At 39.6% G+C, this 24,459-nt stretch overlaps 1 protein-coding gene and 1 pseudogene across 2 annotated transcripts in view; one reads left to right on the forward strand and one right to left on the reverse strand.

Moving 5' to 3' along the window:
* Window positions 1-24,459, reverse strand: part of gab3 (GRB2 associated binding protein 3) — a 135,290-nt gene that overhangs the window by 63,733 nt on the left and 47,098 nt on the right. The window lies entirely within an intron of this gene.
* LOC140496128 (U6 spliceosomal RNA) lies at window positions 2,602-2,701 on the forward strand (annotated as a pseudogene).

The raw sequence follows: 24,459 nt of genomic DNA on the forward strand, positions 1-24,459 counted from the left end.
TCATTCAAGAAATAAGGGCAGATTAGGAATCAATTGCTACAACTGATTTACATGAATAAGAAATGTTTGGAGAGATATGGGCCAAGCTCAGACAGCTGAGACTTGTTTAGTTTGGTATTATGGTCATATGGACTGACTGGATTAAATGGTCTGTTTTTTGTACTGTATGACTTTAGGACTCTGTAACTGTGATTCCATGCTCCAGTGTGATTCATAATTATGAAGCAAAGTGGAATAGAGAAAAATTGCAATAAAAAGGTTTTTTTCAAAAAAAAAAGGAATCATCTGCCTGTTACAAATGAGTAATTTCTCTTTTCAAAAGTGTTAGAAAATAGATCAGTTCAGAATGTCTATAATTACAGACATGGTGCAAATGGAAAGTATCAATATTAAATGTAATTGTATAAAACTTTTTCTTCGACAGATGAAAGACTAACAGTGTTCTTTCGAAAGTACTGTCACATGGTTTTGGACATAACACATGTGGTAAAAGTGGTTCAACACACACTGCACAATTTCCTTTAGTTTAAATCTTTCAACTTCGTAGTCTTAAAGGAGACGTTGCACAGCAGTTGTGCAAATTGTGAATATATCGCTCATTAAAATGACTTATGCATCATTACTGCATTGGAATTTCTTTATAAACACCGTTCCAGCACAAAATGAATACAAAACAGGACGCCATTGGAAATTATATTGATCACTGATCTAGGAAAGAAACTACAGCTCTCCATCACTGTATTTATCTGTTTTTTTGCAGGCACTTTAACACTTGCTGTTTTAATTCAGAACCCAGGAAACCAGTTCCGATTTGCCAGCTTTCAGCCTGTACACTGTTAAATTTTTGTGACATTCTCACCAACCCCTGTAAAATCCAAAAAGGTCAATCTTACCAGATGTTAGATGTCCGTGGTGCTGGAAAAGCACAGCAGGTCAGGCAGCATCCGAGGGGCAGGAGAATTGACATTTTGGGCATAAGCTCTTCATCAGGAATGAGGCTTATGGGCCAAGACTGAGAGATAAAATGGAAGTGGGGTGAGGCTGAGAGGAAGATAGCTGAGAATGCAGGAGGTAGATGAAGAAGGGAGAGAAGGTAATCGGTCAGAGATTAGGGTGGAGTAGATAGATGGGAAAGACGATGGACAGGTCAAGAGGGTGGTGTCAATTTGGAAGCTTGGGACTGGGATAAGGTGGGGGGAGGGGAAATGAGGAAACTGGTGAAATCCATATTAATCCCTCTGAGATTTTCTATAGTGGAATTGGTCATCCTGGGAACAGATGCAGTGGAGGTGAAGGAGTTGGGAATAAGGGATGGCGTTTTTACAGGAAGCAGGGTTAGAGAAGGTATAGTCCAGGTAGCTGTGGGAGTTGGTGGGTTTGTAGTAGATGCCTGTGGCGAGTTGGTCACCAAAGAAGTAGTTCAGTTCCACTTGTGATAGTGTCCATTTCCATCGGAATACCCTGCAACTTATATGCTCCACTTACCACAAAGTCTCTGGTGTTTGGATTCTTGAGACTCGAGAACAGCTAAGGACAGCTTAAAATTTAATACTGAACAACATACAGTATTGCTGTTTCATTGCACAATAATTCTGTTTTCTGCTGCTTCTTCTGACATCCCCATCTACTGGTGCTATTCTGTTCGGAATAGTTTCATTTGACTGAATAAAGGCAAGTGTCAAGAGTGTGGTGCTGGAAAAGCAGGTCAGCCAGCATCCGAGGAGCAGGAGAATCTATGCTTCGGGCAAAAGCGCAGATCTCCATCATCTGCAGTCCTCACTTTCTCCTGGATAAAGGCAACTCCAACATTACTCAAGAAGCTTAATACTAACTTTATGAAAGCTGTTCATTTGATGACAATCCATCTACCACCTTAAATATCCATCCACTTCACTACTAATACACAACATCAGCAGTGTTTGCCATTCAGAAGATACACATCATCTTGCCAAAGCTCTTTCAACAACACGAGGGTCGGTGTGGACTTGTTGGGCTGAAGGGCCTGTTTCCACACTATAAGTAATCTAAAAAAAACTGCCCACTCACAACCTTTACCATCAAGGAGGACAGGGCTGCAGGAGCATGGGCCCACTGCCACTTGCAATCATAGAATCCCTACAGTGTGGAAGCAGGCCCAGTCACTCAACAGGTCCACACCGACCCTCTGAAGAGTAACCCACCCAGACTTATTCCCCTACCCTATTACTCTTTATGTACCCCTGACTCTATATGCACCTAACCTACATATTCCTGAACACTATGGGCAATTTAGCATGACCAATTCACCTAACCTGCACATCATTGGATTGTGGGAGGAAACCGGAGCACCTGGAGGAAATACACGCAGACATGGGGAGAATGTGCAAACTCCACGCAGACAGCCGCCCAAGGCAGGAATCGAACCCCTCCCTGGCACTGTGAGGCAGCAGTGCTAACCACTGAGCCACAATGCCACAAGTCACATAACACTCTAATTTGGAAATATGTCACCACCCTTTCTCAGACCCTGGGTCAAAATCCTGGAGTGTCCTTTCTAACAGCACTTTGGGTGCTTCTACACCACACGGACAGCTGTATTTCAAGAAGGTGACCCAATGGCACGTTTTGGGAAATACATACCCTAAAATTGGAATGATATAGATGATTCACATGCTCCATGCACAAGGGTGACATGGAAATTTGTGAAGCATACCATATTTCTTGAACTCTCATGTGACCTAGTGGTATGTCCCTGCCCTTGTTCTGGGAGGCCCATGTTCAAATCCCACTTGCTCCAGAGCTGTGTAATGACATCTCTGAACAGATTGTTTAGAAAAATAGTTAAGGATAAAGAATTAGTGCTGATCTTGTCACTCTTGCCCAGACTCTGTGACCGAATGAAATTAAGGTTGAATTTCCTCTGCTTTCTAGCGGTGCTGTCTGACTTATTGAATATTTCCAATTTATTGTACTTTGTTTTTAGACTTTCAGCATCTGCACTATTCTTTGAGTAAGTAAATGTTACATTATTTTCAAATATAGCACTGAAGCACACATAATAGAATTGAACAAGCAGCAGTATATAAAGCCCTTCAACTGAATGAATACATATTTGAAGTCATTTCTTAGATTAGGTAATTATAGCCTTGCTTTTGTATTGGTTTACTATGACTGGAAACATGGAGGAAGGAGTCAGTCAAAGTTTGGATATACTTTGCAGCCAATACAGAGTTACTCTTTATTCACCAGGAATCTATTACTATCTACATTTGCATTATAATGGCATCTGTGCAGAAAAGAATTTTGACTGTACTATTCCCACATAGTTGTAATGATGCTTGCATTAGTCAGTTCTGAGTAACTACTAATCAATTATTCATCAGGCATGATGTAAGCCTGATAACATCACATAATTTCTCCACCACTATTTGTTTGCAGTACTTTACATGTTATAAGGGATAAAGGTGCCCTAATATAAATAATAAAGGACTTGCTATTGTTTCCCAGAAATTGGAACCCTTATCATTGGAAATGTGTTTCCTCTGTTTTAAACTTCCCAATATTATGTTCCTGACCAATGCATTTATACTGAAAGAAGTTGTGACAAATTGAAATCTGAAGATTGTGAAGTGAGCCTTGAAAATTTACTACAATGTGTGAAAGTTTTCATTGTGCTTACAAATTTAGAAAATGGATCTTATGATGTCCATGTACATCTCCACACTCTGAGAAAAACTAGACGTGCCTTTTGTAAACAACCTTCAAAGGCCGTTTTGCAGCCAAAATTTGAATGCTGGATGGAAGGCTGGACTGGAGTTCCTGGCTTGAGTTCAAGCAGAACAAATGGCAGAAACGAGTCAAAAGCTAGTAACCTTAAACATGCCAGATTTAAGCATGTAGATTTGCAGTGTTTTACAGGTGACACTGAACAGAGAAACAGAGTGAGCCAGAAACTAAAGGAAAGAGGTGTCTAAAGTAAAAGTACAAATCAACAGGCTTAGCTGTGAAAGTTTAAAAAAGAACCAGAAAGAACATAATTTCTACTAGAAGACATTAAAGGAAAAGCCACCTTCATGTGTACCATCAAAAGACAAAAACACCTTGAAGGTCATGTATGCCAAGTGTGTGAAAATCTACCAAAAGTGGGGCTTCACTTCTTAACCTTTGTTTGCATAGTGTGCAGTCATGTGCACCTGGCTTGCCACAGCCATATGACCTCCGCCATTATATACTCACTGCAAGGCAGCTTTCTTGAAACCAGTTTGAATACAGAAAGTACAAGCAACATTGCACGCATTGAACACAGGATGCATCAAAGTGGCTTGCTGAGCACATTACCAACTTGCCCACTTTGTGCAGCAAACTCAGAAGTTGCAAGGACCTGGATGTCCGGGGGTTTGAAATATCAATATTCATTGATTAATGGAGTTAAAGATTCTCAGAGATTTAAAGGCATTTATTGTAAGTCCATAGTTTAGCACAAAAAAAGTTTCCATCTTTCTCTGTGGTTCCTTTCCCAGTCTAGAATTTATACCCACTGGGGTAGAAAGCATCCTTTTATATATATTTAAAAATAAACTCACCGCCAAATTATCTCATCACCAGTGAACAAATTACAATACAGCCCACTAGAGGCATGTAACAATAAAAAAGATCAAAATGGGAGCGAACAAGGTGAGTGGAAGATTAAACCAGTGTTGGTGGGAGAATGGGTTTACCTGCTAAATACAAGTCCAAAGGGCATCAACCAACTCTGGAGCTGCTATGTTTGAGCCTAATGTGATAAGAACATTTAGCTACCCTGAACGTTGTCTTGGACTCTTCTGTTTCAGGCTCCATTTCTGAGCTGGTACACTACAATTACTCTCAGCCTTAAATGGATACAGAAAATGAATCATCATCAACAATGCGAGGGCCTTCACAAATGTATTAAAACATAAATAGAAGGTAAAGGCTGAGCAGTTCGTATTCTTCATTGTTAACCAACTGAAAATTGCACATTTGGACGCCTGGTGATCACAAAATCAAACTCATAAATTGAGTTCAACCACTTCAGACCATCTGTTTTCCATTTTAATAACCTCCATTTGCTTCTGTCAAGGTCATGGATGGGAGGCAGGGGACTTGCTGCTGTAATTTAGCAAGATGTTCATTAGTTCAGCCTTTACATGCTAATTGTGGGGAGCTTTCACATTGGTATGGAGACTGAGTCAGTCACCAATCTACTCGCCTACCCGCAAATGTAGGCTGCAAAATAGAAAATCTCAGCATTGATCTCTAATCTGTTCCACCCCTTACCTCTCCCTGACACTTTTGTTTCCCTTGTTCTTCAACTTCTCTTTTTCAACAACATAAAACACATCACATTTCCACCTCTCTTCAGTTCTGAAGTCCATATTGGGCTTGGAACAGCACATCTGTTGCTTTCTCCATTGATGCTGCCAGATCTGCTGTGTTCATTTTTAAGCACTTTCTATTTTTATTTCAGATCCCCAATAGCATTTTGCTTTTACTCAAATGTGTTGCTGCCTAAACTCAAACATCTTATTAACACTGAGTTGATCAACACAGTCATGAATAATAGCAACTTTGGTAAGGTTCTGGAAGCCCACCAGTAATCATAGAAACCCAGATGCCCCAGCAAATACCAGCATCTTCTGTTTGGAAAGACAAAGAAATGGGTAAAAATAACTATTTCACAGTTTTTCCTTTTATCAGCTTGGAATGTGATCTCATATTATTCTACACATGACCATATTTAAATTCAAACTATAAAAGCTGGTCCACAGGCAGCATTTGCCAGAGCCAAGGGGGCCAAGGAAAAGTACATTTTAATAATTTGGGAAAGCTGTTTTCTGTGCTTCCTGAGGCAGTTCATCTACTTCAAGGGGATGTGCTCTGTGAATAGAGTGATTCTCAGGATTTCCCAGGAGACTGGGGAAGGACATTGGAGGGAATGGGGAGGCAGGGAGAGAGAAGATAGCTATCGTGGACAAACCCTGATCCTGAAGAGTGCTATAGACGTGGGAAGAACACCCCTCTTCCTGACAGAATACCAACGTTGAAAATGATTGATTCGTTGACCTTCTTTGTTGGGTCAATTCATGGCCACAGCAACCACTGAAAAACCAAGCACATTAGGTTGGGCTCAGTACTTTCTCCAGTCAATGCCATCCAATTTAGGAAATATTGGCATTAGGTTCCTCATTTACTCATGAAACTGGCCTAGTGCTTGTTGTAGACAATAGCCAGGGTACTTGAAGAATCAGTTGACCCAGTTGGACATATTTCAGAGCCTTTATTGTCTCAGAAACAGACAGGTGGTTCTCCTATAACACCATAGTGGCGTTCCAGCAAAAACTCGCTTAATAGAAAATCACTCAATAGAAACAATGGCTCTGATGGGAAAAATGGGGTTAGGGGCAGACCAGCAAAAAATATCACTCACAATTGCTCAAAAATCACTCAAAAATCTAACACAAAGTATAGCATAGCCTGATTGCAGGTTGAAACTATATTTATTAATGAAACAAAGTAAATTTAATACAGTACATTTAACAAATGCAAGGAAGTTGCTCTCTGGCAGCTGACATCGGTGCATGTGCAGAACAGCACGAGGACTGGCACTGACAACATGCATGGGCAGAACGGCAGGAAGACTTCGGCACAGACACCAAAGCATGTGCAGAATGAAGCATGTGAACTGATCCCCAGTGGAATTGCACTATGGCGAACAGAGTTAAGTGTTCTTGAAGATACCGTTCCCTAATTCTTCAGCGATGTTATAGCCAAATGGCGCTGCCAAAACGCATGTTGTCCCAAAACTACCTGTACTACAAAATTGATGCATGTGGCTTGGTCCTATTTGTAAACAACAAGCACAATTTGGCCCTCCATCATGTGCTTAAAAATGAGCAGCTGACAGTTTCAATGTAAAATTATGGCATATTTTTAGCATCTGAATGATCACATTTATTATTTACCCGTTTGCAGTTAATCTGGGATTGTTGCCAGGGCCTTCGGATCTCTCACAAGATTATAAATGGAATTTTGTATTATATAGGTTGGTAACAAATATCACACAGATCTATGAACATTTGAAACCAGGACCTGTGACCTTCCCTCAAGTGTGAAATGCGAATGTGGTGGTTATGTATGTTTGTAGGTGGATGTGCCGTGGGGAAAGAAGGTGGGGCCTGATATCCAATGAAGATATTTGAAATATAACTGACAGACCATATGATTTCAGTCACAAGTCTACATCTAAACTGCAAGAGCTGGCAATACAAACACAACACATATAATGCAACTCACATCAATGTGGAAAGATCAGACACAATTATAAATGCCTTTCATTTTTGTTCAGATCTCCATACAAACCTTATTAAATAGTATGTTTTAAAAATATTTTCCAAACTTTCTTCATCCAATCAAATAGTAGTATTGCAAAGCAAGCACATGGGGGCTGGGAATCATCTGGTACATCAATCAAATGACTATTATTCATAAGCAATTCCAAACATTAAACATGAACAGGGTAGTTGACCTTGAAGGCTAGTAGAGGTTAGGTGAATAATTTCCTGGCTCTGGCGGAGACAGTGGGATGAGGGGAGAGAAGGTGGCACCAAATCATGATAGTAAACATTAACCTTGGCTAATTTTTTTCCACTCCCTCGCCCAGAGCACCAAGGTCAACTAACAAGGGTTCAAAGCAGAGGCTTTTGGGTCTTCTTGGCTTGAGCACTTCATTGGCATATAGGTTCTGCTTTACTTAAAATTCTTGTCTGCATGTTCTGGACTTAGACAGGAAATAAATTGAAAAGGAAATCAATTGTGCAGAATACATTAATATGTAAGATTCATATTACCATGCTCATGCATACTGGTACAATTCAGTTGGGTAAAATTTGCATGATTGTTATCAGTCTCACGATCTTTTTGTGATTCTGTCGACAGTACTTAAAATAACAGCATTTACGAGCAATGTTCTGTGTGCATCTCTTAAGACAATCAGCAGCTTTTCTCGTTCCTGTTCTATTATTAAGTCAATGCTGATCCTTTGAGAATGAACTATTGTCAGCTGACAGAGTATAACTACGACATTAAATATGTCAAGTAACCATTTTGCTGTTAAACAGTTCTCTTCCAATAAATGCAGCTCTTGTCATGTTCCAAAGTACAGTAAAAACAAAACAGATACTTTTCCTTTGCAAACACCTGAGAAACAGAAAATAGTTTCCTTCTAAATCAGGAAGTTGATCTTGTTTATCAAAATAATGTACAAAGAAGGAAGTTTTTTTAAAAAAAGTTGCTGACCAGAGAAACATTTGACAAATCAGATGACATTGTTTTGAACAAAACTAGAGCAACAGCAAAAGATTGGGAAGGCAGTTGCTGCACTTTATAGTGTCAGAATGTAGGCAGACACTCAAGTTCCGTCTTCCAACATGTGTGTCTTAAACTTACCCATCCTTTTACTAAAACTGACACTCTCAAGGTTTGGTGGAGTTCCTAATTTACATTTAACATTATTTTTTCCACAATTCTTTTCTCAATATTTGAACAGAAATTGCAATTTCCCTCCCTCAGCCGAAGTTCCCAGCAAAATAAGTTTACTTTTAAGTTCTTACATTTTGCTTGGTAGCCTTTCAAAACTGTATGATATTATCCAAGTGACATGATTTTGATTTACAAAAATTTCTGAGGATCAAACTGAATCAGGCAAAGCCTCAGATACCCAACAAAATAGCAGCAGTAAAATGGCCACAAGACAGGGTGTGCAAAGAGGAGGGAGTTAAATATCTCCCCAAGAGGGGTTAGGAAAAATTCTTTTTTGAGATTGCCAATTGGATACAAAATTGGCTTTATAGTGGGAGATGGAGGGTGGTGGTGGAGGGTCGTTTTCGGACTGGAGGCCTGTGACCAGCGGTGTTCCTCAGGCATCGGTACTAGGTCCACTTTTCTTTGTCATGTATATAAATGATTTGGATGAGACGATAAGAGGCATGGTTAGTTTGCGGTTGACACCAAAATTGGTGGCATAGTGGACAGTGAACAAGGTTATCTAAGATTACAAAGAGATCTTGATCAATTGAGTCAATAGGCTGCGGAGTGGAAGATGGAGCTTGATTTAAATAAATGTGAGGTATTGCATTTTGATAATACAAACAAAGACAGGACTGATACAATTAATGGTAGGGCCCTGTGTAGTGTTGTCGAACAGCAAGACCTAGGGGTTCAGATTCATAATTCTTTGAAATTTGCATCACAGGCAGACAGGGTTGTTCAGAAGGTGTTTGCCTTAATTGCTCAGGCCTTTGACGATCGGAGTTCAGACGTCATGTTGAGGTTGCACAGGATGTTGATGAGGCCTCTTCAGGAATACTGTGTGCAGCTCTTGTTACCCTGCCATAGGAACAATGATGTTAAACTGGAGAGAGTTCAGAGAAGATTTACAAGGATGTTGCCGGGAATGGAGAGTTTGAGATAAAAAAAGTAGACTGGAAAGACTGGGACATTTTCGTTGCTGGAGCACAGGAGGTTGAAGGGTGACTCTTTTGGGGTTTATAAAATCATGAGGGCCATAGATAAGGAGAATGACAAGAGTCTTTTCCCAACAGTAGGGGAGTTCAAAACTAGGGGGCATATTTTTAAGATAAGAGGAGAAAAATTTATAAAAGGACCTGAAGGGCAACGTTTTTACACAGATGGTGGTTGGTGTGTGGAATGAACTGCCAGAGAAAGTGGTGAATGCAATTACAGTTACAACATTTACAATGCATTTAGATAGGTTCATGAAGAGGAAATATTTGGAGGGATATGGGCCAAGTGCAGGCAGGTGGGACTAATTTAATTTTGAAGCATTGTTGGTATGGACTGGTTGGACCGAAGGGTCTGTTTTCATGCTGTATGACTTTATGACTAATAAATGAGGTAGAGAGAATTGGGAAAAGAAGCCAAATATTTCAAACAGAGTGTGATAAGAGAAAAGAAAGCAAAATAATAGGACTAGTTTTGATTTGTTTTAAAAAGAACACCACAGACGAATGAGTGAATGCTCTCTTGTGCACTACAGATCCTGCTGCATCTTGATGAACAACTTGAGTTAATGTTCACCGTAATGCATGGCAGTGCTACATCTGCACTTAGATCACTCATGCAACACAACTGCAGTCCATAACTTCTTCAAGACTCTTATACATCCTGTTGACTGTTGCTAAAAGACCATGTGTGTTTAGTTTTAACCACAGAGGTACAGTGTTTGGGGCATGGAATAAGAACAAAATAAACTAACCACTCAAAGATTATAAACTTACAACTATCCTGAATGATGTTTTGAATAACTGGGTTGCAAACCAATTTCTTCTGGCCACTAATCAAATACTAAATGATTTCTTTTACTCAGCATTTTCAATCAATCAGATATAAATACGTTCTTCTAGAAATTATTTACGATTTTTCTACAAATAGCAGCAGTATTTTTTGCAGACATTTACGATGTTGCTACGCTTGTTGACCTGAAGAATTCATGCGCAAGTGTATGGCTGAATAGTCAGCTCTTCATGATGTATTAGGACTCAATTGTTAACAAAGTGAAGGCTGACAGAATTTGAAAGTAGATCTCTACAGAAAAAAAACAGAGACCATCCATATATTGAGGAAGACTGAAATTATAACTCATTAAGCTTCCCTGCTACCTCCATCCCAAATTCTAATGTGGTAGGTGAATAGTTGCCTTTATTATAATCCTATTACCAAATTTTGTTTTATCATGTATTTAAATAGAAATTTGATTGACAAACAGAAAGGAAAAAGGTAATTAGTGTGTAGAATATGCCTCCTTTAATAACTTCTCTTTTAATGTATCCACAATTTAAAATAAGAAACTCACTGACAATAATACAACCCTGGTTGAGTGGCGTTGTATGTGAAGTTCAATAATGGTGTGATGCCAAGTGTGTAGACCATACATCCCAAAGACTGGTGGTTCTTATCAAACAGCATCTCCCATGCAACAAGTAAGGTACTGCCTTTACTGGTCAGTGCATTGAGTACAGGAGTTGGAGGTCATGTTAGAGCTGCACAGGACATCGGTTCGGCCACTTTTGGAGTATTGCATGCAATTCTGGTCTTCCTGTATAGGAAGGACGCTGTGAAACTTGAAAGGGTTCAGAAGAGATTTACAAGGATGTTGCCAGGCTTGGAGCGTTTAAGCTATAGAGAGAGCCTGAATTGGCTGGGGCAATTTTCCCTGGAGCATCAGAGGCAGAGGGGTGACCTTATAGAAATTTATAAAATCATGATGGGCGTGGATCGGGTGAATAGACAATGTCTTTTCCCCTGGGTAGGGAAATTCAAAACAAGAGGCATAGGTTTACGGTAAGAGAGAGGAAAGATATAAAAGGGACCTGAAGGGGCAACTTTTTCACAGAGTGTGGTGTGTACATGGAATGAGCTGCCAAAGAAAGCAATGGAGGCCGGTACAGTTACAACATTTAAAAGGCTTTTGGATGGGTATATGAATAGGAAGAGTTTACAGCAATATGAGCCAAATGCTGGCAAGTGGGTGTAGTTGGACCAAAGTGGTTGTTTCCATGCAGCACATCTCTGTGACTCTATAACTCTACTGACCATATGTGACCAATCCACACTTACATAATACACAATAGTATCCAAAATTAAATGTGATTGCATGGCTGGTAAACATTTGCTAAATAATCCTGAGTGTGCAAAACATTGCACTGACAACCAAGCTGTGATTATCAGTTTGGCTTGCAGTATAGCACACTAGCATGTGCTGAAAGCTTCATGTATCAAGCCTCCGTTCTTCACAGTCAGAAAGAATATGAACATACTGGGCGTACCAATTCAGTTCAACAAAATAGGTGAAACCCATTCTCTGGTCTGTTTCTCAGGACAGTGCCTTGAGTATTTAGAATCAACCTACATTGTTTAAAATGTAAACAAAGCTTAACAGTTAAATGTCAATTATCATGAACTGGTGCATTCTGCATCTCAGTGAATCTACCGGGGTGTATTTACCAACCAATTAGCACCCTCCTCACATACATTTACATTGATTTCTCTTGCAAATCATTCTGATGAGTGCTCAATGGAAAGCATAACGAAATGCGTATTTTCGGTTATATCCAAATTTTCTGCTATCAAATTACTAAATTCTAGTTCTTGGATTTTCTGGTATTCTCATGCTAGAGATATCAATGCGTAAATGTTTTATGACTTTCAGAGTTACTCAATAATAATAACAACAAAAAAATAAGCATTATTAGAAAGCTGATGATAGATGAAGGGTGGTCTGATGTTATGATGAGTTACACAGTGCTACAAGACCAGGCAAACCTCTACTTATTTTTATACAGATTCAGTAATTTTGTTCTGAAGAGAAGTTATATTTGACTCAAAATGTTAACTCTGTTTATCTCTCCACAGATGCAGCCAGCCAATAATTACCTGCACTTTTTTCCCAGAATTCCATTATCTGAATGTTTTTGCTTTTATTTCTGTAATTTTGTATCTTAGTTCTAAAAAAAAGCACAGCTGTGCATGTTTGAATCAATTGAAAATATGTCTCGCTCTATCATTAAACTCTCACGCTAAATATTTCCTTAAGGCTAACATCAATTTGTATCTGTCATTTCCCTTTTATCAATTTGTCATTTTGATGGAGCAGAATCATGAGGCCAATGTTAGCTCAGATACCCAAGGTTACAGCTAGGTATATTAGCCAGACTTTCAGGACCTCATCCAGTCCATAGATCAATCACTCTGCTCGAAGGTTCATCACCTAAGTTCAACGTCTAAAAGCCAGGCAGTATATATTTCACTCAGACTGTAAGTTCATCACACAGACTGTAGGTCCATCATCTAGACTGTAGGTCCATCACTAAGACAATAGGACCATCATCCAGCTCTACAGATCCGCCACACAGACTGTATGTCTGCAAGCCAGACAGCATGTCCATCAGCCAGACGATATGTCCATCAGCTAGTTTGAAGGATATCACTTAAACTGTAAGTCCAACAAACAAAAATCAAAATTTCTGGTGAAAATTAGCTGGGCTGGCAGCAGCTAATGTACAGAGCTAATGTACAGAGAAAACATGGTTCATGTTTTGAGTCCAGTGACCCTTCTTTAGAACAGTTCTGAAGAAGAATCCTTGGCAAAAAGAAGCTCTGAGGAGGGCTGAGTAGACCACTTACTGATCTCTCAGGACTGATGTCAAGAGACCAATTTGCATATTTAATTGGATGGTGGAAACAAAGTGACGAATGAGAAGACCTCCAACATGAAAATAGCTCTTCCAGTCTGTTTCTTGGCAAGAATAGGCTTGGGTTCAACAATAGGTTCTGAAAGCCCATGAGAAAATCTTTCTCTAATTGTCAAATCAATACAAACTAGCCCTTAAGACAATCTTTGTCATTAGTAAAGCATATTGCAACACAGATACAGCTATAGATACAGATATAAAATTTATAAGCTTGCCAGCCCAGTATAGGAAGAAATTTACACAGAACACTCTGGAATTCAATCAATCAGTCAATCAATCAATGATTGATTTAAAGCTCCAACTCATTGCCCATAATAAAATAGTACAAAGATATTCAAAGTTACAATCAGTGACAAATAGAAACTAGAAGGACAAGGATACATTTGCCAAAGGAGTTACAATGTATAGAGGTCAGGTTGTAGTATCACTTTGTTTGCTTTGAAAGATGGCATCTAATGGTGATCTTCCATCAAAGGCAATCCTGGAAAGTGTCTATAGATAATGGCATTGATCTGAGCCGGAAACCTTGGCTCTGCACAGATTAGCCAATTACTTTGGACTTAATTGTGTATCCAAACGGTAAGTGTCAAAAGTTAAAGTTTAGGAAGCAACCACCAGGTCAGCAAAATCTCCCTTACATCGTTATATTTTAACAGCAGTTAATGACCAGTGTCCGTCAATCAGCTGAAGCTTGTCCAGTAATGCCATTTTTGAAGATTTTAGAATCCCCACTATGCAGAAAGAGGCCATGGACTTCATGAATATCAGACTCGACCCAATCATTAATGGAAAATATAGTTAGAAGTCAGTCTCTCTCACATACGCAAAACAATGGAAGCAGTTTATTCTTCTCCCTTTCGCTATGCTACTGCAGCCAGAAAAAAAAAAATTCAGCATTGCATTTTTGTTTTTCCTTTAATGTTTAAAATGAGATTTCAAGCTAATGCACAGTACGTTATTAAGAAAAAAAGATATGAATGAATTAAGTACAGCATCTGCCTTCAGTAGTTACTCAGATGAGAATTTTAAAAATGCATTTCTGTCTTCCACCTTTCCCATTTCACAAATCAAATTTTCCAGAAGCCAGAGTTTCATATTTAAAAAAAAGTACATTTATACATAATGGAATGAAAATTCCTACTATTTTTTTAAATCTTGGCGAACCATATTCTTGCATAACCTAAACGGTCAATAGCAGGTCATCCTGTTCTATGTGTAACAGTCAGTCTCATATCACATGACTTGGAAAAGCCAAATGTTCTTAACTGAATAGGAACATAAACAGGAGATTGTGTAAAGTGGATCTGTCACGATGGCTGTATGCAACAGTTGGATGTTTATACCCTGCTAAGGAGGAATGGAAGAAAAAAATTCATTCAGTGATGAATTATATTTGCATACAACGGCATGCACTTCATATAAGTTGTTGTATATAATGCAAGTATAACTCACTGAGTGAATCTGATGATGCATTATAATGAAGTGTATTAAAGCTCTAAGAATTCCATTGATACCCTGAATGCAGGACAGCAAGCAGACCTTTGCAAAATATCCTAGTAGAGCTGCCAACCTAAGGAAACTTCAAACCCGATTATAAATCCAGCTAAATATAAATAGCATAGTTGACTTTTACAAAGTATTTATATAGAACTCTTAAGTTAGTAAGATGTCCCAAGGCATTTCATAGGAATATCACTTGAGGAAATATTAGGGCAGATTAAGTAGGCTTCAAGGATGATATTAAAGGAGGGAAGAGAGTTGGCAAACCGGAGACACTCACTGAAGGAATTCTTGATTGCAGAACTTTCCCAAATGGTTCAGCAATTGAAATTGGGGATGAACAAGATGCCAGGATTGGAGAAGCATAGAGATCTCAACAAATAACAGGGCAAAAGAAGATTACAGGCACATTGAGCCATGAGACCATGAAGAGCTTTGAAAATTAGAACAAGAATTTTAAAAGTGAAGTGTGGCTTAACTACAAACCAATCTAGATCACAGAGCACTGGGCAACAGACAAAATGAGACTTGTTGCGTTAGTATAGAAGCAGAGTTTAGAATGACCTTGGCCTCACATGCATTGAGAGTAGACCACAAGAGGCTGACTACGAGTGCACTGGTATACTTCAGAGATAACAAAAACACAGATGAGGGTTTCAGAAACAGAGTAGTCAAGGAGGTGCAGAGTTAAGCAATGGTAAAGGTGTAGAAATAAGAGATTGTAATGACAGCAAAAAAATGTGGTTAGAAACACATCTTAGTGATTAGAAGACATGAACAGCTTAGATAAGTCTCAGATAGTTGTAGATGGAGTTAGAAATTAAGGAAAAAGGTTTGATGCAGAAATTGAAAGCAATGGCTTTGGTCTTTCCAACATTTGCTCATCCTTTGATGAGTATCAGACAAATAGTGTGACTATTTACAGTTCATCCAGAGGCCCACTGAAGATGTTACCTAGTATGGTGATGAAACGTTTGAAAACGAACCTTCCAGCTCAGCGAGCAAACCTACATCCAGAGCCTCAACCTGAGCTATAAACCTTCTCAAAAACTCGTTAACACCTATAGGCACAATATGCTAAAACTGACCCATTTACAGATGGTGTCTAGAATAGTGGTGGAGGGCAAGAGCTGGGTGTCTTACCATACATGTGGAAACTGACCACATGTAATTGAGAAATAGCAGGGGACCAAAGATGTATCATTCAGATACATCTCAGATGATGGTGCAGGAGCAGGAATATCAATCATTGTAGCTGGTCCTCTGGCTATGACTCAATAGTTAAGACTGAAGTCAGTTGAATGTCATCCCATCCAGCTGACTTTGATTAACAAAAATGCTGAACCCCTTTTTTTTTGTTTTAGCAAAATGTAATGTTTCTTTTGAATGCAACTCTTATATCAGACCTGTCTGTTTGCAGTGTGCTAAATATTGCCACTTTTAAGGACATAAATGATTTTCAAAACAAATTGGTATTAACTGATGAAAAAGATGTAGTGAGGGGGTTCTCCAGTATTCACCCCTTCACTGTTGGAGATCCTGAATCAGTCTGTTCGCTGGTTCTACATTTGCAGCTTTCCCTCATGATCTTTTCAGCAGATCCTGTATTTTGACAAGTATTTACCACAAGTTTCTCAATGCATTTTTGCCTTTCTGAGGGGTTAACATTGCAAATGCTTGCTTGGGTGAGCAATGCTGCTCTTTATGGATGTTCATATTTACAAAACTACTTAAATGGAAAGAGATAGAAGCTAGCAATTGTTTAATTATGCTTGATCTTATTACATGCATTACCACAATAAATACAATTCTTTTAAAGTACTTCTGTTAATTTAGCAATCTGCTTCTTTGACCACAGATTTCATCAGAATGCAAACCACCAACAGTCGTACTTTCATTGGTAACCAAGATGGGACTAGAAATCATCACTTAAGTCTCAGAATATAAAGTACTGGCTGCCTTGCCATTTTCATGAAACTTTTGAATAGTTATTTTCTAAATCTATATTACAAATGAGTGATAGAATGATCGGTGTTAGCCAAACCCTAGGTGTAAAGCTTTTGGTCATGAACCACAAACCTGAGGCATCACCTTAAAAAACAGTAAGCTATATATGTTGGTTATGCAGTACGCTAACTGTATTTCTGTCGCTCGATTCAATGCGAGAGAAATTTCAGAGTAATTTTCTTGTTAGGGAGAATGCTATAGAAGGTGAGCCATCACAGCATCCATTATGATCTAATTTTCATGATCTTGTGCCACACTTTTAATAAGCAGAAAAGCTCAGAAAAAGAAACACTGAGGTGATGTAAATGAATTGTTAAGTTGATTAAGGGGCCCGGTAGTCTCAGTTGTCTAGATGGTTGCTGTGTGGTTCAGAACAATGCAAAAACCAAGAGTTTAATTCTTGTTCCAACAGAAGCAAGGTCAGAAGTCACAATGACACCAGGTTACAGTTCAACAGGTTTATTTGAAATCACAAGCTTTTGGAGTACTGCTCCTTTGTTAGGTGATGTAGGAGCAGTGCTCCGAAAGCTTGTGATTTCAAATAAACCTGTTTGACTATAAACTGGTGTTGTGTAACTTCTGATCTTGTTCACCCCAGTCCAACACAAGCGTCTCCACATGGGGGCTACCAATTGAAGCAGACCTGAGATCTGGTTCCTTGCCCTAACCTGAGAGCCTAAGGCAACAACAAATGATCACTGGTATGAAGCATCAAGAAAATGGTTCAGGATGAAACATCAGCAGACAATGAACCAATGACCTATGGGGCACTTAACTTATTCGAGTTAAATAAGACTAATGAATAGAACCTGTTACCTCTAGTTGATGAATCCAGAACAAGAAGTGATTACTTTAAACTTAGAGCTGCTTGGATGAGGGTGATGTCAAAAAGTACTTTTTCACACAATGAGTAGCAGAAATCTGTAACTGTTTCCCCCACAAAAAAATCTATTGTGACAAAGTCAATTGAATGTTTCAAAACCAGGATTGATAAATTTTATTAAGCTAGGACATTAAGGATTATTTAACATAAACATAACAGCTTGCTTGAAATGATACATCCCTAACCTGTCACAGGGTGCCCATCACCATACTTTCATCATATAGGATAAATGGAGCCAACTGGAAAATCTCACTCAGCCTCCACTACTCACCCTTAATAGGGCTCTCCCTAAGTCTAAATCTGCTTCAGCTGAAATGGCCAAGACAGAGAACCAGGTTAAGAGACCAACATGTTGGCCATAACTAGTACTTTAGGGCCTCACATCTACCTCTGATCCTAACCTCAATGGGGCCAGATGCTTTAGTACTTCCCTTGATGGAGCTAGATAAGCCTTGGAACTGCTGCAGGCCCTAGTACACTTGCAAATGAAAAGGATAAAGACTATCTCCCTCAATGGCCTCAGTTTTCTGGAAGTCTACTCATTGAAACCAGATAAGCTGCCCACAGACATCAGCCATGAGTGGATGTGCAGAGGTCTTACTGCAGGTGAAGGTTTGGCAGTTTCTTCTTCAGCTGCTGCAGCTGTACTTAACATATCTGCCATGCTTTAGGCATCAGATCAAACCAGAGCACGTGCTGAGGAAATATAGAAAATTCCTATGCCTGACCAGGAGCAACAAACTGTGGTGAGGGCAGAAGAGGACGAGAAAAATCAGCTCCAAATGACCAGCAAAGCTCTCTGTAAAATTAACCTCTAGACTGATTTTAATTTTCTCTTGTTTTCGCTGGAAAGCAAATCAAGAGAAAAAGGCCAGAAAATACTTGCAAAGTCTACACCTGGTTGGAGAGTGAGAGATTATTACGGATGATGGTAGACAGTTCAGGACTATATACAAATTAAAGAAAGCAAGAGAACTGGCATTCCAATTCCAAAAGTGCGTCTTTCAGGATTAAAACAAAAATAAGTTACTCCAGAGTCTCTTAATCTGAGACATTATTGTATGCTTTCAGTTACTTTCTATCCATTTCTCTCTCTCTCTTTCGCTATTTTCTTCTCTGTTTTGCATTTTTCTTTTGATATCTACAATAAAGAAAGTGTTGGAATTTATATGACTGTAAATAGTTTATCTAATACAGCAGCTATATTGCAAAGGTGATTGTCAAAACCTTCTTTGTACAGTACTTCTTGCAAAATTATGATCGCATTTATCTGGGAATATACTTACAATTTTGCCAGCAATATTGGATGAACAAAAGTTTAAAAACATATTTATGATATTATTACATACAGTGAATATCTAATGCTTTATTCAAATATCAAATACCGCTCAATTTTCCATCCAGATCCGATATATATCCAAGCCAACAAATAATGGAAATTTCTTGGAAGTGGGATGATGTAATACTAAATTTTTCCAAAAATCAACTAAGTGTCAACTTCAGAGAGTTTCATGGAGGATGCCTCATCATAAGCTCTAAGGAGTTATCTTACGTTGCTCACGGAGTTAACCATGCATCACATCTCTACAGCGCACTCAGCAATAGACATGCTCTTTACTTTTAGAACCTTCCAGGTTTCTCACCGCTGGCAACATATCGAAAACCCAGTTGTGCACCAGGTCAGCTGGTGAATAGCCCTTTCCAAGAGACAGTGTGGGTCGGAAACTGAAAAGAAAAGCTTCTGAGGGAACATAGGTGGCACAAGTGACACTTCAAATTTGTAAATCTATCTAATAAACGGTAGCTGCAGCTACAAGAACGAAGCTGCAGAGACTACCCATCCTCAGCATCACTATTCTCTTTCCAGTGCCCATCTTATCATTGTTCAATGTGGCAGCAGCTCATATTGTGAAGCTTTGAAACACTGTTAAGATTAACTTTTATTGAACTAAATTCCCCTTTTTACTTATGAGTGTATATTGGTAACATATAAGCAAATGTTCTTTAACTTTTACAGTTTAACAGCAATTCATTTTCGTATTCCACGTGGGAGTTGTAAGTTTTTGCTTTCTTTTTAGATGGTCCGAGTTTATCAATCATCATTATTGGAAAATCTTATAGCTTGTGACATCACTCTGTCGCTGGTCATGCAAATCGTAGGCCTTTGGAATGATGGCTTCTGGAACAAGTAGCATGTTCCTGGCTGCTTGCAAGTGTGGAGCCATATGAGGTTGCTTCTGTGTTTACAGTTTGTATCTGGGGCCTCTTTCTGGCTTGCATTATTTGGCTTGTGGATTCAAAGCAAGGCAACATTCCCCATAACCTTTCTTCATCCTGCATGGACCAATTAAATAAGTAGCTAAAACAAAAGAACTACAGGTCTACAGAAAATGGACAGAGGAGTGGGACTAGCTGATCTTCCCTTGCAGATGGTCCTTTGGATATGATGGGCTGAATATCTCCTATGTTTCTTGGACTGTAATTTACTGGATTCACACGTCCCATCTGGGGTGGAATCAGTTTTGGGCAGCACGGTGGCACAGTTGCTAGCACTACTGCCTCATAACACCAGAGACCTGGGTTCAATTCCCACCTCAGGCGACTGACTGTGTGGAGTTTGCACATTCTACCTGTCTCTGCGTGGGTTTCCTTCGGGTGCTCCGGTTTCCTCCCGCAGTCCAAAAATGTGCAGGTCAGGTGAATTGGCCATGCTAAGTTGCCCATAGTGTTAGGTGAAGGGGTAAATGTATGGGAATGGGTCTGGGTGGGTTGCGCTTCAGCAGGTTGGTGTGGACTTTTTGGACTGAAGGGCCTGTTTTCACACTGTAAGTAATCTAATCTAATTGAATTCTTGTACCTTTCTTATTTATTTGCTTGCATTGATACCATAAAACCTAGTTTACTTTGCAATGACAGTCTATCTGAACAAAACTGAAACACATGTAACAAGCTGGCACGTTTCTCTATCCACATAGCTTCCAGAAGCAGAAGTACTGTAGCAGCACCTTAATCAATCATTATGCTCTTGGGAACGTGGGTAGGCAGTGAGATCAACTGTCAAATACTCTGCGATAGACCAGCCCATCACCCAATTCTAGGTGTTCGAGACCATGGCTGTAATTAATCTAATCACCCCTTCACCAAGTTTAAGGTTAAGGAAAACCAGCTAGAACTCTGGATCTTGATTGCTATCCAGTCTCCCAACTCTTGCACTCTAGATAAACTTCAGTTCATTCAAACCCTTTCTGCCCATATCCTAAAATGTAGTAATTCCTATTCACACAGTACACGTGTGCTTCCTGATTGACATTAGTTACCAGTCTGTCAATGCTTTGACTCTAAAGCTCTCATCCTTGCTAACAATTTCCTGGTAGACTTCATCCCTTCCTATCCCTGATCATTCCCTAACCAGCAGGCTCCAGAATCATTACAATCCTCTAACTCTAGCTGTCACACTTTTAGCTCGCTACTTCTTCAGCTGTGGAATTGTCTTTCTGAAACTCTCCGTCTTGCCTTCATTTAAGATGCTCCTTAAAAACTTGATGAAGATTTTGACCATCTGTTCTCGTATTACTTCTTGAGAATGAATGTCAAATTGTCTCATAATTGCTCCAATTCATTGTGCCGAGACTTTACTACTTTAAAGCTAGTTTCAGTGCAAGTTGTTGCTTTGTTAATATTCTATGTCTAAAGTATTTTTGTCAGGGTATCCAATGAAGGCAGCATCGAGTCTGTCCTTCACTGTGAATGGAATGGTGAAGCTCGTCATTTATAGGCCTATTTAGAATGAGCGAGGATAGGAGCAAAAGGGCTAAATGGAACCTAATGCAAGAAGTAAAGTTAATAAGGAATCTTTCTGAACTTTCCATTGTACAGTTTGCATTTTGGTAGGAAGAACACAGAGAAACGATATAAAATAAAGGGTACAGTTCTAAAGGCAAGAATTGAGAGACGTTGGTGTAAGGGTCCTGCTTGAAATGTCAACTGTCCTGCTCCACTGATGCTGCTTCACCTGCTGTGCTTTTCCCAGCTCCACACTTTATCAACTGACTTTCCAGCATCTGCAGTCCTCACTGTTTCATTTGGTGTATTTGTGCATATATCACTAAAGGTCACAGGGCAAGTTAAGAGAGTAATTATTACAGCATATAGTATTCTGGGCTTTATAAATTGGACCAACAGAGTATAGAAGTAAATAGCTGAAAATGTGTTGCTGGAAAAGCGCAGCAGGTCAGGCAGCATCCAAGGAGCAGGAGAATCGACGTTTCAGGCATGAGCCCTTCTTCAGGACATTTTTGAAATCATGAATGGATTTGATAGAGTCAATAGGGATAAGATGTTGCTGCTTGTAAATCAAACAAGAGCGAGAGTGTGTAGAATTGAATTGATGGGCAATAGAATCAAAGTTGATGTGAGCAAAACTCTTTCACTCAGCAAGTAGTTAGGGTATGGAATGCACGGTCTGCAAACCTGGTGGAGGCAGTTCAGTTGACACAGTCAAGAGTGCAACGGATGATAGTTTGGTTAGATACAGCATGCAAGGGTCTGGGAAAGATGCACAAAATTGGCATTAAGTAATGATGCTTGCTTGAAGAGCTGGTGCAGGCATGATGCATCAAATGGCCTCTTTCTGAAATGTACAAATTATGCGATTCTGTGATAGTCACCAGTGTATTGCCAGTAAATAATTCTGTAAGTCTGAGTGCCAGAAAGCCAGTCAAAAGGGAATAGGACCAAAAAAACATTCAATTTGCTAAGCCAAGAATCTTAAAATCAGCTGCCTATCAACATTCCATTAAGTATTCTTCACAAAGTGGGGCCACAGGCTGTTGCTGGGAAAACCATGAGTTGGTGTCACAGCAGAGAAGAGAGTCTGGCAGTGGGACCACAGGCCATTTCTAGGGGCATAGATTGGCACAGGGACTACAGTGTGTTGGCAGGGAAGAGAGTGGGTGTGGGGCCGCAGGAGTTGTGAGGGAAACAGTCTGCAAGAACAGATTCCAAGATGGTGTCAGCAGGACTGGGTGGAGGAAGGTGGTTTTGGCAGCTTTGGTAGGGGCCTGGTGCTGGACTCATGCCGGTGACTGCAAATTGGTTGTGGCAGTAGTGGCCATGTTGGAGGATGCATGGCAGTGGCTGTGAGGTGATAGTTAACCCCAGCCCATGGCAAATTAGAGTCACAGATAGTGTCACAGAGATATACGGCACAGAAATAGACCCTTCAGTCCAACTCGTCCATGCCGACCAGATATCCTAAATAACTCTAGCGGGAGGAGCCCATGGAGTGCCAGTGGAAACAGAGGAGGCAATGATTGTTATGAGCTGTAATAAGGAGGAAACATGAAGTTTAACTCTTTTGCTTTACTTTTGGCTTTATATTCTCTGATTTACTTTTATGTTCTATGTGTCAAGATGGCACTGGACAGTGTCAACACTAAGCAACAGTTTTCATTGTTTATGTAATACAAATGACAATAAATAAATCTAACCCAATCTAACCAAATGACAGAGGCTGAACCACATACAATATCTTTTAAATTGTATCTTTTGTTAGACTCAGCTCTCATTCCTAATCTATATTAATATGTGTGGAATTATTATTTCTTCGTACATTTAGTAAGTAATAAAATCACTTTTTCATTAACTCAATAAAGCCTGGTTAAATTGTCTCCTTTTAACCCAAAAAAAATCATTTGATCTGTGAGAAAGGCATCCACACCGGAGGGAATCCTTTGTAAATTAACCTTCTTGGGACCAACAAGTGGATCAAGTGAATAAAAAAAAGCCTACAATTTAGGTTTCTAAAAATTAATTGAAAATGTATTTGATGTCTTTAATGTTTTTGAAATTTTATGATTTTTCTTCATATCTTTTTCTAATCTAATTTGGCAGCATGGTGGCTCAGTGGTTAGCATCAGGGACCTGGGTTCAATTCCAGTGTCGGGCGACTGTCTGTTTGGAGTTTGCACATTCTCCCCATGTCTGTGAGGGTTTCCTCCGGGTGCTCTGGTTTTCTCCCATAATCCTAAGATGTGCAGGTCAAGTGAATTGGCCATGCTAAATTGCCCATAGTGTTAGGGGTGAATATAGGTTAGGGGAATGGGTCTGGGTGGGTTACTCTTCGGACGGTCAGTGTGGACTTGTTGGGCTGAAGGGCCTGTTTCCATACTACCCTATTGAGGGTGGCACGGTGGTTCAATGGTTAGCACTGCAGCCTCAGTACCAGGGACCCAGGTTCGATTCCAGCGTCAGGCTGTGTGGAGTTTGCACATTCTCCCTATGTCGGCATGGGTTTCCTCAGGGTGCTCCGGCTTCCTCCCACAGTCCAAAGGTTAGGTGATTTGGCCATGTTAAATTACCCGTAATGTTAGGTGCATTAGGCAGAGTTCTCTCTGGGTCTGGGAGGGTTACTCTTCAGAGGGTTGGTGTGGACTTGTTGGGCCGAAGGGTCTGTTTCCACACTGTAGGGAATCTAATATAGTCTAATCCAATTGAGCTTCAAACTATTACAATGGATTAAGGGTTACAAAACCACTGTGTAACCCGTCCTAATCGTAGAATTCTCTCTACAGATGTAGCCTCTAAAACTCAGTGTTTTAGAATGCAATTAAATTAAGTAAATAATATTTATTTAATATATTAAATATTCAGTTTGTATTTTGAAATCTTTGGTTCATTGCCCAGTGAGGGAACCAGAGACTGAACCTTAACTATCAGAGACACAGGAGTTTCAAGGCATCTTGACTTTAAAGTTAGAGAGTTGCCAGACTCAATAACATCTCCACAGTTGGAATTATTCCA

Source organism: Chiloscyllium punctatum, chromosome 25 (assembly GCF_047496795.1).
Source record: "Chiloscyllium punctatum isolate Juve2018m chromosome 25, sChiPun1.3, whole genome shotgun sequence".
Taxonomy (NCBI): Eukaryota; Metazoa; Chordata; class Chondrichthyes; order Orectolobiformes; family Hemiscylliidae; genus Chiloscyllium; species Chiloscyllium punctatum.